Genomic DNA, 15,790 nt, shown 5'->3' on the forward strand with positions numbered 1-15,790 from the left:
GGGGCTGTGCAGGCTGCAGAAGAGGAGGCTCCCAGGTGACCTTCTTGTGGCCTTCCAGGATCTGAAGGGGACCTCCAAAAAAGCTGGGGAGGGACTTTTTAGGCTGTCATGGAGTGCCAGGAGTGGGGAGAATGGAGCAAAGCTGGAGGTGGGGAGGTTCAGACTGGAAGTGAGGAGGAAGTTGTTGAGCATGAGAGTGGTGAGAGGCTGGACTGGGTTGCCCAGAGAGGTGGTTGAGGCCCCATGGCTGGAGGTGTTTGAGGCCAGGCTGGCTGAGGCTGTGTGCAGCCTGCTCTAGGGTAGGGTGTCCCTGCCCATGGCAGGGGGGTTGGCACTAGATGCTCCTTGTGGTCCCTTCCAACCCTGACTGATTCTATAACTCTATGAAAAAAAAAAAAGAGCAGAAAAGTGTTTCAGCAGATGAGGATCCATAATTATTTGAAGTTCAGCATAAAATGCTAACAGAACCTTCTCTTGCACCCTTAGCTCTATTTCTTTGGGGTATGTATAGCTAGAGGCAACTCAGAGCTTTGGCAGGTCAGGGTAACATTTACTTAGAACATGTTTAAGCCTGGGCTCCAGTGACCTCACTAACCAAACAGATGAAGCTGAAGGCTAAAAATAAATGGGAGATGTTGTAGACACACAGGAGCCCCTGTTCCCCCAGCTGTTTGCAAAAGGAAGAGACTGATTCTCCTGGTTTCAGTTTGTCATTGGAGATAAGAGCTCGCATCAGACAGCTTGGGTGGGGAGTCCTTTAGCCTCATTTTCTCAGACAGCAAATACTGCCTAGAGATCCTCCAGAAATCCCTCCTGCTCTCAGCATTCTCATTCCTCAAATACTTGAGGCCCTTACATTTTTATGGCTAGATAATGGGGCCAGACCAAATCTGTCATCTGATCTCCCTGCTAATGTAGCAGGCACAGTTTTCCAATCCCAGCTTAAGCCAATTCTACTTAACTGTGACCCCTGCAGCTGATGAGAGCTGAAATAAAACTTCTTCATTTCAGGTCCTAGGTTTTAGACCTATCATAGAATCAACCTCCAAGATCATCCAGTCCAACCTAGCACCCTGTTCAATCAACCAGACCATGGCACTAAGTGCCTCAGCCAGGCTTGGCTTCAACACCTCCAGGCACAGCAGCTCCATCACCTCCCTGGGCAGCCCATTCCAATGCCAATCACTCTCTCTGACAACAACTTCCTCCTAACACCCTAGACCTCCCTCAGCAAAACTTGAGACTGTGTCCCCTTGTTCTCTTGCTGCTTGCCTGGCAGAAGAGACCAACCCCACCTGGCTACAGCCTCCCTTCAGGTAGCTGTAGACAGCAATGAGGTCTGCCCAAGCCTCCTCTTCTCCAGGCTAAACATCCCAATGTGTGACTGCTACTCTATACAAGTCCATTTGAAAATGCACTTAACTGGAGAGTCAAGATGCTGAGTTGCAAGTAACAATAAAAGCAAATACTTAGGGTTGATTGCAGAAATGCAATTTCATAGTAACCATTGATTTGAGAATGCAATGGAGCTGGTACAGAGAGATTACAATGGACAACAGACAGTTGCCAGTTTTGGACACAAAGTGGTTTCAGCAAAGGATGTGTTGCACCATAGGATGTGTTGCTCTGTGGGATGTGAAGATGATGCTTTTGGGGTCTGGATGACTCTAATTCTTCTGAAGTCACAGGAAGCAGGAGTGGGTGATGGCAGCTGGTCATGGAGATGAGAAACCTTCATGTTAACAAAGCTTTGGCTGCTAGAGTTGGCTTCTCTTGTCTTCACCCCAAGAGAAGAGTGTGAGACATGTTTCTGTAGGCTAGTGGAGCACTGGGAGACTTTACACTGCCTGATTGAGCAAGCCCAGGCCAGCCACAGCCCTGGAGGTGTAACTGGGATACCTAAACAGATGGAACTCCCCCAAGACAAGCTCTTGTGTCCAACCTACCTCTCTGTGGCAAGAAACATTGGAGTGGGTCTGCACAGATGTGGCAGCCTCTGCCCCATGTCATTATCCCTTCCCCTCTTCATTAGACCTGGGCTTCTAACAACAAAACTGTCAGATGCAAACAGGTCTTGGTGCTGTAGGCAGGGCAGGGAGATTTCCTCTGTTGTATCTGGAAGGGAGTCATGTTGGGGGGCAGGGTTCTTTGGGGGCTATTTAAAATTATTTTTCCTGCTGGCAAAAGAGGGGGAAAAGGCTCCCAGAACAAGACATGACCTTTTGTGCACCACAGAACTGGCTCCCAGAGAGGCCCATCAAATTCCTCCCTGATGAGGAAGAACTTTGCTTTTGTGCCATGCCAGAGTTCACCAAGAATAGCTCCATTTTCTCATTGTTCAGCTGGAAAACTCCCTCTCTTAGGGCTTGCAGGGGCTCCTCTGGTCAACACCTCATCCTGGGAAGCCCACCACATGCTAGACTGTGACTTTCTGCCCAGGAGTGGCTTGGTCTCTTCCTGGGTGACCCCAAGGTCCTCCACAGCTGGCAGTGAAACTGGGGAGGTTCAGGAGCTCTGACTAAACCACAAAGCCCCTGGGTAAAATGGATCTGCCTCCAGTATTTCTTAAAAGACCTCACAGCCTCAGCTATTCCCAATGGAGGGACAGTTTGGGATGTGCAGACAGCTCTTTTCCTCCAGAAAAAGCTGAGTTATCTCCTCCACTGCCTTTTTCCTGCCCTGTGCCCTACTTTGAATCATAGAATCAGTCAGGGTTGGAAGGGACCACAAGGATCATCCAGTTACAGCCCCACTGCCATGGCCAGGGACACCCTACCCTAGATCAGGCTGGCCACAGTCTCATCCAGCCTGGCCTTAAACACCTCCAAGTATGGTTCTTCAACCTCTTCTCTGAGTGACCCATTTCAGGGTCTCAAGTTCCCCTTTTATACAGTCAATTCACTTTCCCTTCCATTGTACTCAACCTCCTCTCATTCCTCTGTCTCTCTTCCTTTGCATTGGAACAGGTAGCTCCATGAGGAAGATGAAGAAAAACTGCACATTCAGGTGGAAGAAACAAACCTGGTTTCCCTTCCTTGCTCCACACTGAAATGGAGCTTTGCTCATTTTTGCAGTCTGTTCTCTTATGATCATCTCTGATGAACTTCACAGGCTAAGCCCAGTGCCAGCTCAGCTCTGTGTACACTTGGAACACAGGTTAGTAAAGAATACCCTAAAACATTTTCTTCCCTGGGGAACAAAAAAGGCACCATTAGGAATGTGTGAGCTGTAACAGCTGCAAGAAGGGGAGGGGAAGCAATTGGAGCTGGGGTGTGAAGGCTGAAGAGTTTCTACTAGGAATGCCCTGGGATGAAGGGGAGTTGAGGAGGGAGAGGAAAACACTGCTGACACTTGAAAAAGAGAGGTGGCAGAGTCAGTGATTCAACTGACCAGACATGAACTTACTGAACACAAATGTCTAGGAGCATTTTATGTAGTAATATAGAATCTAGAATGGTCTAGGTTGGAAAGGACCTCAAGGATCATCCAGCTCCAACCCCCTGCTGTAGGCAGGGACACCTCCCACTAGAGCAGGTTGATTTGAGCTTAAAACTTTGCTTCCTTGGCCTTGAGTCCCATTTCTTCATTTCATGGACTCATAGAATGGTTTGGGTTAGAAAGGACCCTAAAGATTACCTAGTTGGTATTGGGCTGCCCAGGGTGGTGGTGGAGTCACCATCCCTGGAGGTGTTGAAGCAAAGCCTGGATGAGGCACTTAGTGCCATGGTCTGGTTGATTGGCTAGGGCTGGGTGCTAGGTTGGACTGGATAGGTTGGATAGGTTGGACTGGATGGATAAGACTGGGTGATAGGTTGGACTGGATGGATAGTTTGGATAATTTAGACTGGGCTGGGTGCTAGGTTGGACTGGATGATCTTGGAGGTCTCTTCCAACCTGGTTGATTCTATGATTCTATGATAATTTAGACTGGATGGATAGGTTGGATAGGTCGGAGTGGATGGCTGGGGCTGGATGATAGGTTGAACTGGATGGATAGGTTGGATAGGTCGGAGTGGATGGATAGGGCTAGATGATAGGTTGAACTGGACAGTTGGAGTGGATGGATAGGTTGGATGACAGGTTGGACTGGATAGGTTGGATAGGTTGGAGTGGATGGATAGGGCTGGGTGATAGGTTGGACTGGATGGATAGGTTGGATAGGTTGGAGTAGATGGATAGGGCTGGGTGATAGGTTGGACTGGATGGATAGGTTGGATAGGTTGGAGTAGATGGATAGGGCTGGGTGATAGGTTGAACTGGACAGTTGGAGTGGGTGGATAGGTTGGATGATAGGTTGGACTGGATAGGTCGGAGTGGATGGCTAGGGCTGGGTGATAGGTTGGACTGGATGGATAGGTTGGATAGGTTGGAGTGGATGGCTAGGGCTGGATGATAGGTTGGACTGGATGATCCTGGAGGTCTCTTCCAACCTGTCTGGTCTGCAAGAGCATTTGCTGCACGGCTCACACACAAACAGCTGCATTCACAGCCCCGAAGAGCCTGAGCACTGCAGCCCCAAGGACTGTGCGCGCAGCCCGGACCCACCCCACGCCCTCCTCTTTGTCCAGCTGGCGGGGAGCAAGGGTGAAGCCTGTTTGCTGTAGGGCAGCACCTCTGAAGGGGCTGACACGTTTCACCAAGCAGGTACAAATAATTGCTTTGTGCTGCACAAAGGCAGCCGAGGCCAGAGGCTGGCTGTGCAAATGTGAGCGGTGACACCGCGCCAGGCTCTGTGACAGGCATTCGCCTTCGTGTAATTAACTCTGAGGCTCCGTCACTGCTGCCACTTCTCCTCAGATAAAGCCAGTGCTAAACAGGCTCCCAAACTTGCCCTGTCAGTTCTCTTTGTACTCGGGAGGAGACAAGTACCTCAGGCTGGGGGGAAGGGAAGGGAAGGGAAGGGAAGGGAAGGGAAGGGAAGGGAAGGGAAGGGAAGGGAAGGGAAGGGAAGGGAAGGGAAGGGAAGGGAAGGGAAGGGAAGGGAAGGGAAGGGAAGGGAAGGGAAGGGAAGGGAAGGGAAGGGAAGGGAAGGGAAGGGAAGGGAAGGGAAGGGAAGGGAAGGGAAGGGAAGGGAAGGGAAGGGAAGGGAAGGGAAGGGAAGGGAAGGGAAGGGAAGGGAAGAAGGGAAGGGAAGGGAAGAAGGGAAGAAGGGAAGAAGGGAAGAAGGGAAGAAGGGAAGAAGGGAAGGGAAGGGAAGAAGGGAAGATGCGGATGGCTGAGAGACACTAAGACATGCTGGTAACGGGGCCAGCCAAGAGCCAGAGAGGGAATAAATAAACATCATTTGGTAGTGACAGTCTGTCTGGCATTGTACTGCAGGCTGCTAAGATTTCTTATTGTGAAGGATGCAGTAATGGAGTGAAAGCAACATGGGAATAGGGCACTGCTATTATTGATCAGCTTTGATCCACCAATTGCTGCTGGGTAACTTGAAAGCGCATAGAAGCATTGAATCAATCAGGTTGGAAGACACCTCCAAGATCATCCAGCCCAACCTATGTACTCCAGACCTTGGATGGAGGAGAGGAAGCCTGGAGGAGAGAATGCTCCCCACTGGGCAGTGCACTGGGTTAGGGTTAAACATTCACAAGTCCCTGGGCCCTGATGAGATGCACCCAAGGGTGCAGAGATGACTGGCTGAGGTTATCACTCTGCCACTCTCCATCCTTGTCAAATCATGTCAGACAGGAGAGGTGCCTGAGGACTGGAGCAGAGCCAATGGCACTGCAGTCTTCAAAAAGGGCAAGAAAGAGGTTCCAGGAAACTACAGACCAGTCAGCCTCACCTCCATCCCTGGAAAAATGATGGAGCAGCTCCTGCTGGAGGGCATCTCAAGGCACTTGGAAGAGAAGAAGGTTATCAGGAGTAGCCAGCATGGATTTGCCAAGGGGCAGTCCTGCTTGACTAACCTGATAGCACTCTATGATGCCATAACTGAATGGGTAGATTCAGGGAAACCAGTGGATGTAGTCTACCTTGACCTTAGCAAGGCCTTTGACACTGTCTCCCATGATATTTTAGTGAGCAAGCTGAGGAGGTGTGGGATGGAAGAGCAGACAGTGAGGTGAGTTAGGAACTGGTTACAAGATAGAGTTCAGAGGGTGGTGATCAGTGGTGCCAGGCCCAGCTGGAGAGCTGTGACCAGTGGTGTCCCCCAGGGATCAGTGCTGGGGCCAGTCCTGTTCAACATCTTCATCAATGACACTGATGAGGGCACAGACAGACAGAGTCTGCTCAGCAGGTTTGCTGACAACACTAAGTTGGGAGCTTGGCTGAGACAGCTGAAGGCTGTGCTGCCATCCAGAGAGACCTGGGCAGGCTGAGAGCTGGGCACAGAGGAACCAAGTGCAGGGTCCTGCATCTGGGGAGGAATAACAACCTGCAGCAGTCCAGGCTGGGAGGTGACTGCTGGAGAGCAGCCCTGTGGAGAGGGACCTGGGGGTGCTGGTGGCTAACAGGTTACCCATGGGCCAGCAGTGTGCCCTTGTGGCCAAGAAGGCCAATGGGGTCCTGGGCTGCATTAGGAAGAGTGTGGCCAGCAGATCAAGGGAGGTTCTCCTGCCCCTTTCTACTCTGCCCTGCTGAGACCTCATCTTGATTACTGTGTTCAGTTTTGGGCTCCCCAGTTGAAGAGGGACAGGGATCTGCTGGAGAGGGTCCAGTGGAAGGCTACGAGGATGATGAGGGGACAGGAGGGCAGGGCTAATGAGGAGAGGCTGAGGGACCTGGGGCTGCTTAGTCTGGAGAAGAGAAGACTGAGAGGGGATTTGATCAATGTTTATAAGTATCTGAGGGCTGCCAGGAGTCGGGGGGACAGGCTCTGCTCACTGCTCCCTGGGATAGGACAAGGAGCTGTGCTCCAGGCTCCTCACCAGCTTCATTGCCCTTCTCTGGACACATTCCAGTATCTCAACATCTCTCTTGAATTGAGGAGCCCAGAACTGGACACAGCACTCAAGGTGTGGCCTGAGCAGCGCTGAGTACAGGGGCAGAATAACCTCCCTTGTCCTACTGGCCTCTTATTCAAGAATACAAGATGGGAAGACACTTCCTTGAATCACTCTTCTCCCTCTTGCAACCATGCCACTCAGATCCTTGTCTAAATCTCAGTTTTGGTGGTAATTAAACTGTTTGGCCCTTTAAACCATGGCTGGTCTCCTCTGTGTGTTGCATCCTTTTTCTGCCTAATGTGCAAGCATGTTGCAGTCTTTTCTAGTGGAGCTTTGGCTGCTGTCATTATCAGCTCACACCTTCTACTCCCACTCCATCTGTGCCTGGCACTATTTTCATGCATAATACATCGATCATCTGCAGCCTGGGAGGGGGGAGAGCACTCATCACTTCAAGTCACTTGTCTGAATTCAAGCCACATCTGAGCTATTTTCTTTGCTGAATCTAATACAGTCTGATACAGGGCGGGAGGGAAACCAACCAGAAGATCTCAGGCTCCTCCTGTCTGCAAGGACACCAAAACAAATATTGCTTGCATTTTATAAGCCTTTGAGAGCCTTATGGACCACAGTCAAAGCTAGTGGAAATCCATGCAAATCTGATACTGGAAGGTGTCCAGAGAAGGGCAATGAAGCTGGTGAGGGGCTTGGAGCACAGCCCTGTGAGAAGAGGCTGAGGGAGCTGGGGGTGTGCAGCCTGCAGAAGAGGAGGCTCAGGGCAGATCTCGTTGCTGTCTGCAGCTCCCTGAAGGGAGGCTGTAGCCAGGTGGGGTTGGTCTCTTCTGCCAGGCAAGCAGCAAGAGAACAAGGGGACACAGTCTCAAGTTGTGCTGGGGGAGGTCTAGGCTGGATATTGGGAGGAAGTTGTTGTCAGAGAGAGTGATTGGCATTGGAATTGGCTGCCCAGGGAGGTGATGGAGCTGCTGTGCCTGGAGGTGTTGAAGCCAAGCCTGGCTGAGGCACTTAGTGCCATGGTCTGGTTGACTGGAGAGGGCTGGGTGCTAGGTTGGCCTGGATGATGTTGGAGGTCTCTTTGAACCTGTCTGATTCTATGTCCATGATGCACCCTTGCAGCAATGACAGCTGGCACTAGGCAAAGGGTAAGAGCTGTGTGTGCTTGCCTGTTGTGCCTGCCTGCAGTGTGAAGGATCAGGCTCAAGCTCTCCTTTTTGAGTTTCCCTGAGGTCCCCTGAAGGTTTACTAACTTTCAAGCATGCTACTCTTGATTTACACCAGCATTGCTGGTGTTTCATTCTGGAAAACAGATCTTCAAAGAGTAATGTACACTTAACAAACTTAGTTTTGAAGTCTCTCAGGAAGGCTTTGAAAACAAAGGCTCAAATTCCAGGGTAAGTAGAAAGTCCTTGGTTCCTAGTGGTGAAAGCTCTCCTACCAGAATTATTCCCAGAGGCAGTTTAGGCTTTGCATTTTGCCTCATCTAAATGCATTAGGAGGAGTATTAAATTTCACATGTGCTGCATGTTGATGTAATTCTCCTGACATGTCTGTTTGCACCATTATGAAATAAGGGATTTCCTTTCCCTTTCTCTCCACATTTTCCCCCTCTCTCCAGGGATCTCAAGGATATGATCCATTGGCATACAAGGATTATGCCTTTTGCACAGAGGACTTAGAAAAGGCTTCGTCACTGTGCTAACAGAGGGCTGAGAACAGTGCTTGACATAACTGACAGCCTATGGCTGGGTGAGAGCCATCCATTAATCTTCTGTGTCAAGGGTCCCTCCAGGCATCCCTGGCCCTGCTCAAACTTTGCCATGTGCAGCTCTGCTCCTGGGATGAATGCTTTGGGGCAGGAGGACCTTGAGGGTCTTTTCATGTAAGATTAATAGCCCTGTGCCCTACCAGAGCTGGGGAATCTGACATCTCCTTTTTTTCCCCCCAGTTTATGTATTTTTTCATTGAATCAAACAGGTTGGAAGAGACCTCCAAGATCATCCAGCCCAACCTAGCACCCAGCCCTGGCCAATCAACCAGACCATGGCACTAAGTGCCCCAGCCAGGCTTTGCTTAAACACCTCCAGGCACAGAGACTCCACCACCTCCCTGGGCAGCCCATTCCAATGCCAATCACTCTCTCTGCCAGGAGCTTCCTCCTCACATCCAGCCTAGACCTCCCCCAGAACAACTTACCACTGTGTCCCCTTCTTCTGCTGCTGGTTGCCTGGCAGAAGAGACCAACCCCACCTGGCTACAGCCTCCCTGCAGGGAGCTGCAGACAGCAATGAGCTCTGCCCTGAGCCTCCTCTGCTGCAGGCTGCACACCCCCAGCTCCCTCAGCCTCTCCTCACAGGGCACTGCTCCAGGCCCCTCACCAGCTTCCTTGCCCTTCTCTGGACACCTTCCAGCACCTCAACATCTCTCCTGAATTGAGGAGCCCAGAACTGGACACAGCACTCAAGGGGTGGCCTGAGCAGTGCTGAGCACAGGGGCAGGATAACCTCCCTTGTCCTACTGGCCAGAGCATCTACACCCACAGAAGCACATCCATGATCTAGAGCAGTACAATGTGCATGTAAGATGTTTGTGTGCACAGCTTCAGACTACAGCTCTTGGAGTTTGGGGGTTTTTTTGTCGACTGAGCATTTTTTTCCAGGTGAATCAATCTCTTGGCTGTATGCTCCAGGCAGGAGAGCAGGGGCTGCAGGACAGTGTTTCTGGTAGTCAGAGCCTGTCATGTCAGGTTTCTCTGCACTGCTTGCGCTGAGCCTCTCTTGCTTGGGGTGCTGCTGACACCTGGAGGCTGTGCCATGGCAGTGTGTGTGCACAATGTGGGGTTTTGCTCACCTCCATAGAATCACAGAATGCTTCCAGTTGGGGAGACCTTTAAAGGTCACCTAATCTTCCCCTACACTGTACAGTGACATTTTTAACTGGGTCAGGTTTCTCAGAGCCCAGTTCAACTTGTCCTGGAATGTTTCCAGGGATGGGGCATCTGTCACCTCTCTGGGAAACCTGGGACAGTGTTTCACCACCTTCTTCCTTGTAGTCAGTCTAAATCTCCCCTCTTTTATGGTTAAGAGGATGTTGAGGGGACAGGAGGGCATGCCTTATGAGGAGAGTCTGAGGGACCTGGGGCTGTTTAGTCTGGAGAAGAGAAGACTGAGAGGGATTTTGATATATGTTTATCAGTACCTGAAGGCTGCCAGGAAGGGGTGGACAGGCTCTGCTCACTGCTCCCTGGGATAGGACAAGGAGCAATGGGTGTAAGCTGCAGCAAAATAGGTTCTGCCTCAACACAAGGGGGAACTTCTTTCCTGTAAGGGTCCCAGAGCACTGGCCCAGGCTGCCCAGAGAGGTTGTGGTGTCTCCTTCTCTGGAGGCTTTCAAGGCCTGTCTGGATGTGTTCCTGTGTGATCTGTGCCAGATTGTGTGGTGCTGCTCTGGCAGGGGGTTGGACTCGATGATCTCCTTGGGTCCCTTCCAACCCCTAACATCCTGTGAGCCTGTGATCCCGGGCCTGTGTTTTGTAAGAAGCACCTTTTGGTTGCCCTTTGTCAGGGAGTGATTTGACCATGGGACATGTCTGATTGCCAGGATGTGTTTGCTGAAACCCTGCTGCCAATTTGGGTAGCATGTAGCATGCTTGCTCTGGTTCCTCCCATCCACATCCTCTGCTCGTGATAGGACCAGTAGACAGGAGCCTAATGTTGAATAAGGCAGGTCTGAACACAAGGCAAGTCATGATCTAACACGTTCAAGATCTAACAAGACCAAGTTGAAGGAGTGATCTAACCAAGTTCCAAAGTCAGAGAAAACTGAATTAGACTTTCAGATGATTTCCCATTGGAATGGGCTGCCCAGGGAGGTGGTGGAGTCGCCACCCCTGGAGGTGTTGAAGCAAAGTCTGGCTGAGGCACTTAGTGCCATGGTCTGGTTGACTGGCTAGGGCTGGGTGCTAGGTTGGACTGGATGAGCTTGGAGGTCTCTTCCAGCCTGCTTGATTCTGTGATTCTATGACTGTATGACAGAACAGAGATTTGGTGTCTCAGCTGATGGACATCTATCTAGAGCATCACTGATGTTCATAAGGGGAGTTCACCTGCAATGCAGGCTGTCTGATCCCAGCAGAGCCACTATCCATAATCCCACAGGGAGGAATGATTTACCAGGCTTTCTCTGTGCCACTTCTCCTTGCTGTGCTGTCCCTATGTGTGATTAATGTCTCTGGTGACAGAGTAGCAACATTTCTGTACCTCTCAATTCTGAGCTTTTTGGTATCTGTGAGGTAAGGTTTGAGGGGTTTAGTGGGAGGTTGCCATTCTCTGATTTTGCCCATGAAGCATGTTAACAACCAAGAGCATATTAACAACCAAAAAAATCAAACCAAACCAAAACCAGCCAACCAACCCAAAAGAAAAACCCACCCCCACAACCCCAGACTGTGCCAAACCAAAGAGCTTTATATGGAAATTTCCAGTCATGCTTTTAACTTCCCAGAAGTGTAGCTGAAAGGCAGCCTGGCTGCTACACCAAAGCTCAACACACTCTGGAAGGGTTTATCACTGTTTGTTACTACAAATAGCAGTATGCAAACTGTCATGCACCAGAAATCATGCTTCTGCAATGTTGGCAGCCTAAAAGGTGCTTCCCACCTTCACTGGTCAGTTGTAGCCTGCACAGGTGATGACTGGGAAGTGTTACCACTTCACTACACTTCGGCCACAACAACCCCAAGCAGCACTGCAGGCTGGGGACAGAGTGGCTGAGAGCAGCCAGGCAGAGAGGGGCCTGGAGGTGCTGGTGGATAGTAGCTGAAGATGAGGCAGCAGTGTGCCCAGGTGGGCAAGAGAGCCAAAGGCATCCTGGCCTGGATCAGGAGCAGTGTGGCCAGTAGCACAAGGGAGGTTATTCTGCCCCTGTGCTCAGCACTGCTCAGGCCACCCCTTGAGTGCTGTGTCCAGTTCTGGCCCACCTCAACTGTTCCTAATCCAGCCCAGGATGCCATTGGCTCTGCTGCACACCTGGGCACACTGCTGCCTCATCTTCTGCTACTCTCTACCAGCACCCCCAGCTCCCTCTCTGCCTGGCTGCTCTCCAGCCATTCTGTCCCCAGCCTGCAGTACTGCTTGGGGTTGTTGTGGCCAAAGTGCAGAACCCTGCACTTGGCCTTGTTCAATCTCATCCCATTGGCCTCTGCCCACCCATCCAGCCTGGCCAGGTCCCTCTGCAGGGCTCTCCTACCCTCCAACAGCTCCACACCTGCTCCTAGCTTGGTGTCACCTGCAAACTTACTGATGCTGGACTCAATCCCCTGCTCCAGATCATCAATATCCTGACCCCAGGATCTGTTGCAACAGACTTGCACGACACAGATGCTGAATAGTTTCTGTGTGTCTTCTGAAGAGGTAACCTTCTTGAATGCAGAACTGATGTCTAGCAATTGGTGTTGAAGTCCAGGATCTGAAAGGGGCCTCCAAAAAACCTGGGGAAGGACTTTTTAGGCTGTCAGGGAGTGACAGAACTTGGGGGAATGGAGCAAAGCTGGAGGTGGGGAGATTCAGAGTGAAGGTGAGGAGGAAGTTGTTGAGTATGAGAGTGATGAGAGCCTGGACTGGGTTGCCCAGGGAGGTGGTTGAGGCCCCATGGCTGGAGGTGTTTGAGGCCAGGCTGGCTGAGGCTGTGTGCAGCCTGCTCTAGGGTAGGGTGTCCCTGGGCATGGCAGGGGGGTTGGAACTGGCTGCTCCTTGTGGTCCCTTCCAGCCTGACTGGTTCTATGATTCTAACTGAGAGGGCTACACCTTCCTCATACAGTACCTGTAATATATTGAGGGAATGACTGGATTTTGAAACTGAGAATAGACAGACCTCTGCTCAGGCTTCTTCCTTGACTTCTAGTAAATGTCTAAACCCTTTCTAAATTTGAGTCCTTAACCTTGGTTTAAAAGCACTCAATGAGCCACTGAAAGGAATGGAACTGAATTCTTGGGGGATTTCCAGGACTAATGTTCTTTTCTGGTCTTGGTGCATGATTTTCTCCATGCCTTGCTGTGATAACAATCATCTTCTACTTTAAGAAGCTGGGTTCACCTCAGGTGGCATTTGCTGTTTGAGAATATCAGCATCTTTCTGGCCAATCCCTCTCAAGGCAGCCATGAACTTAAATCCTGAGTTGTACCTCCCCTCATTTTTCAGTGATGCCTGCTTGTTATTGTTATTGTTCTGCTTATCAGTGGATCTCTCTTTCAGGGGTTGTATCATTGCAGGCTCCAGCAACTCACCACAAAAACACAACTATGGTTTCCAACCACACATGTGAGAACAATAGAGAGGTACATTCAGAAAGTCTTGATTCAGAAGACACATCTCCTGCATCATGTTAACTGACCCAGCTCTGACACAGCAAAATGAGCCTTTCCAAACCTCTGGTAGAGAATTACCCTAATCAAGTCCAGAACTACTCATGATAGAAAATGCTGAATTTCCTAGGCAGAGTCAATATCTCTATTGATGATCTGGAGCAGGGGATTGAGTCCAGCATCAGTAAGTTTGCAGATGACACCAAGCTAGGAGCAGCTGTGGAGCTGTTGGAGGGTAGGAGAGCCCTGCAGAGGGACCTGGCCAGGCTGGATGGGTGGGCAGAGGCCAATGGGATGAGATTGAACAAGGCCAAGTGCAGGGTTCTGCACTTTGGCCACAACAACCCCAAGCAGAGCTACAGGCTGGGGACAGAGTGGCTGAGAGCAGCCAGGCAGAGAGGGACCTGGGGGTGCTGGGAGAGAGTAGCTGAAGATGAGGCAGCAGTGTGCCCAGGTGGGCAAGAGAGCCAATGGCATCCTGGGCTGGCTCAGGAGCAGTGTGGCCAGCAGGACAAGGGAGGTTCTTCTGCCCCTGTACTCAGCACTGCTCAGGCCACACCCTGAGTGCTGTGTCCAGTTCTGGGCTGAATTCAAGAGAGATGTTGAGGTGCTGGAAGGTGTCCAGAGAAGGGCAACTAAGCTGGTGAGGGGCCTGGAGCACAGCCCTGTGAGGAGAGGCTGAGGGAGCTGGGGGTGTGCAGCCTGCAGCAGAGGAGGCTCAGGGCAGAGCTCATTGCTGTCTGCAGCTACCTGAAGGGAGGCTGTAGCCAGGTGGGGTTGGGCTCTGCTGCCAGGCAAGCAGGGACAGAACAAGGGGACACAGTCTCAAGTTTTGCTGAGGGAGGTCTAGGCTGGATGTTGTTAGGAAGTTGTTGTCAGAGAGAGTGATTGGCATTGGAATGGGCTGCCCAGGGAGGTGGTGGAGGCACCATCCCTGGGGGTCTTCAAGAAAAGACTGGCTGAGGCACTTAGTGCCATGGTCTGGTTGCTTGTCTAGGGCTGGGTGCTAGGTTGGACTGGATGATCTTGGAGGTCTCTTCTAACCTGGTTACTTCTGTGATTCTATGATCTGGAGCTGTTTGAGTTCATGTCTTGAGGCAGAGGTGAGGCTGGCTGCAGGGATGAAAGAGCATAGATGAGGGTCTCTCTAAGGCAGCATTTTTGCTTGCCTTCAACTTTATATCCCCAGAATAGCTGAATATTGGCTTTGCTAGCAGGGAACCAGCAATGTTGCCCTAGAATCATGGAATCATATAATCAACCAAGTTATAAGAGACTTCCAAGATCATCTGGTCCTCTGCCTAATGTGCCAGGGATCTCTTTTAATACAATCATAGAATGAAGCAGGGTGTGATCATGAGGAGTGGAGAGAACAGGCCTTTGGAGATGGATTACTTATGTTTGCTAACCTGGCTCTAAGCTGGGTGCAGTGAATTTTGGCCCCAAGTCAGACAAGCAAGCAGATATCCAAGTGTGACAGAGTGGAAGGCAGCATGTGTGTGGCCCACACTTAGTAATTTCTGCAAAACCCAGTTCCCCCACTGGCTGGATGATGCTCAGTCAGCCAAGCCTTGCCTCTGCTGTGAGGAGTCTCCTGGCTGCCAGAGCGAAACTAATCTCTCCAAATGAGCTGCCTATTAACTGAAGGAGACCTCAAAAGATCCCCCCCAAAACAATCCCATATTCTAATTAAAGACATATCAAAGAGCAGTTTCTCCTGTTTTCTCTGGAGGCAATTGAATTTCTGCGGGGCCTCTCTCTGAGGGAAAGATAATTCCTCGTGGCATTTCCTTGGTGTGATGTGCAGAAGCGTGCACTGTTTGCTAGCTGGCAGCAAAGTGCAGCAGGAGCTTCCTAACAACATCCAGCCTAGACCTCCCCCAACACAACTTGAGACTGTGTCCCCTTCTTCTATTGCTGCTTGCCTGGCAGAAGAGACCAACCCCACCTGGCTACAGCCTCCTTTCAGGTAGCTGTAGCCAGCAATGAGGTCTGCCCTGAGCCTCCTCTTCTGCAGGCGGCACACCCCCAGCTCCCTCAGCCTCTCCTCACAGGGCTCTGCTCCAGGCCCCTCCCCAGCCTTGCTGCCCTTCTCTGGACACATTCCAGTACCTCAACATCTCTCTTGAATTGAGAGGCCCAGAACTGGACACAGCACTCAAGGGGTGGCCTGAGCAGTGCTGAGCACAGGGGCAGAACAACCTCCCTTGTCCTGTTGCCCAAACTGCTCCTGATCCCAACCAGGATGCCATTGGCTCTCCTGCCCACCTGGGCACACTGCTGCCTCATCTTCTGCTAATCTCTACCAGCATCCCCAGGTCCCTCTCTGCCTGGCTGCTCTCAGCCACTCAGTCCCCAGCCTGCAGTGCTGCTTGGGGTTGTTGTGGCCAAAGTGCAGAACCCTGCAGTTGGCAGCAAAGATGTGGCTGATGTATGAGGAGCAGCACAGAACATGTTGCTGCTGTTTAATCCAAGGTAATATGTTTGGTGATCATAGTCCTGGAGTTCTCCAGCAACTGGTTT

This window comes from Pogoniulus pusillus, chromosome 1 (genome assembly GCF_015220805.1).
Source record: "Pogoniulus pusillus isolate bPogPus1 chromosome 1, bPogPus1.pri, whole genome shotgun sequence".
Classification (NCBI taxonomy): domain Eukaryota; kingdom Metazoa; phylum Chordata; class Aves; order Piciformes; family Lybiidae; genus Pogoniulus; species Pogoniulus pusillus.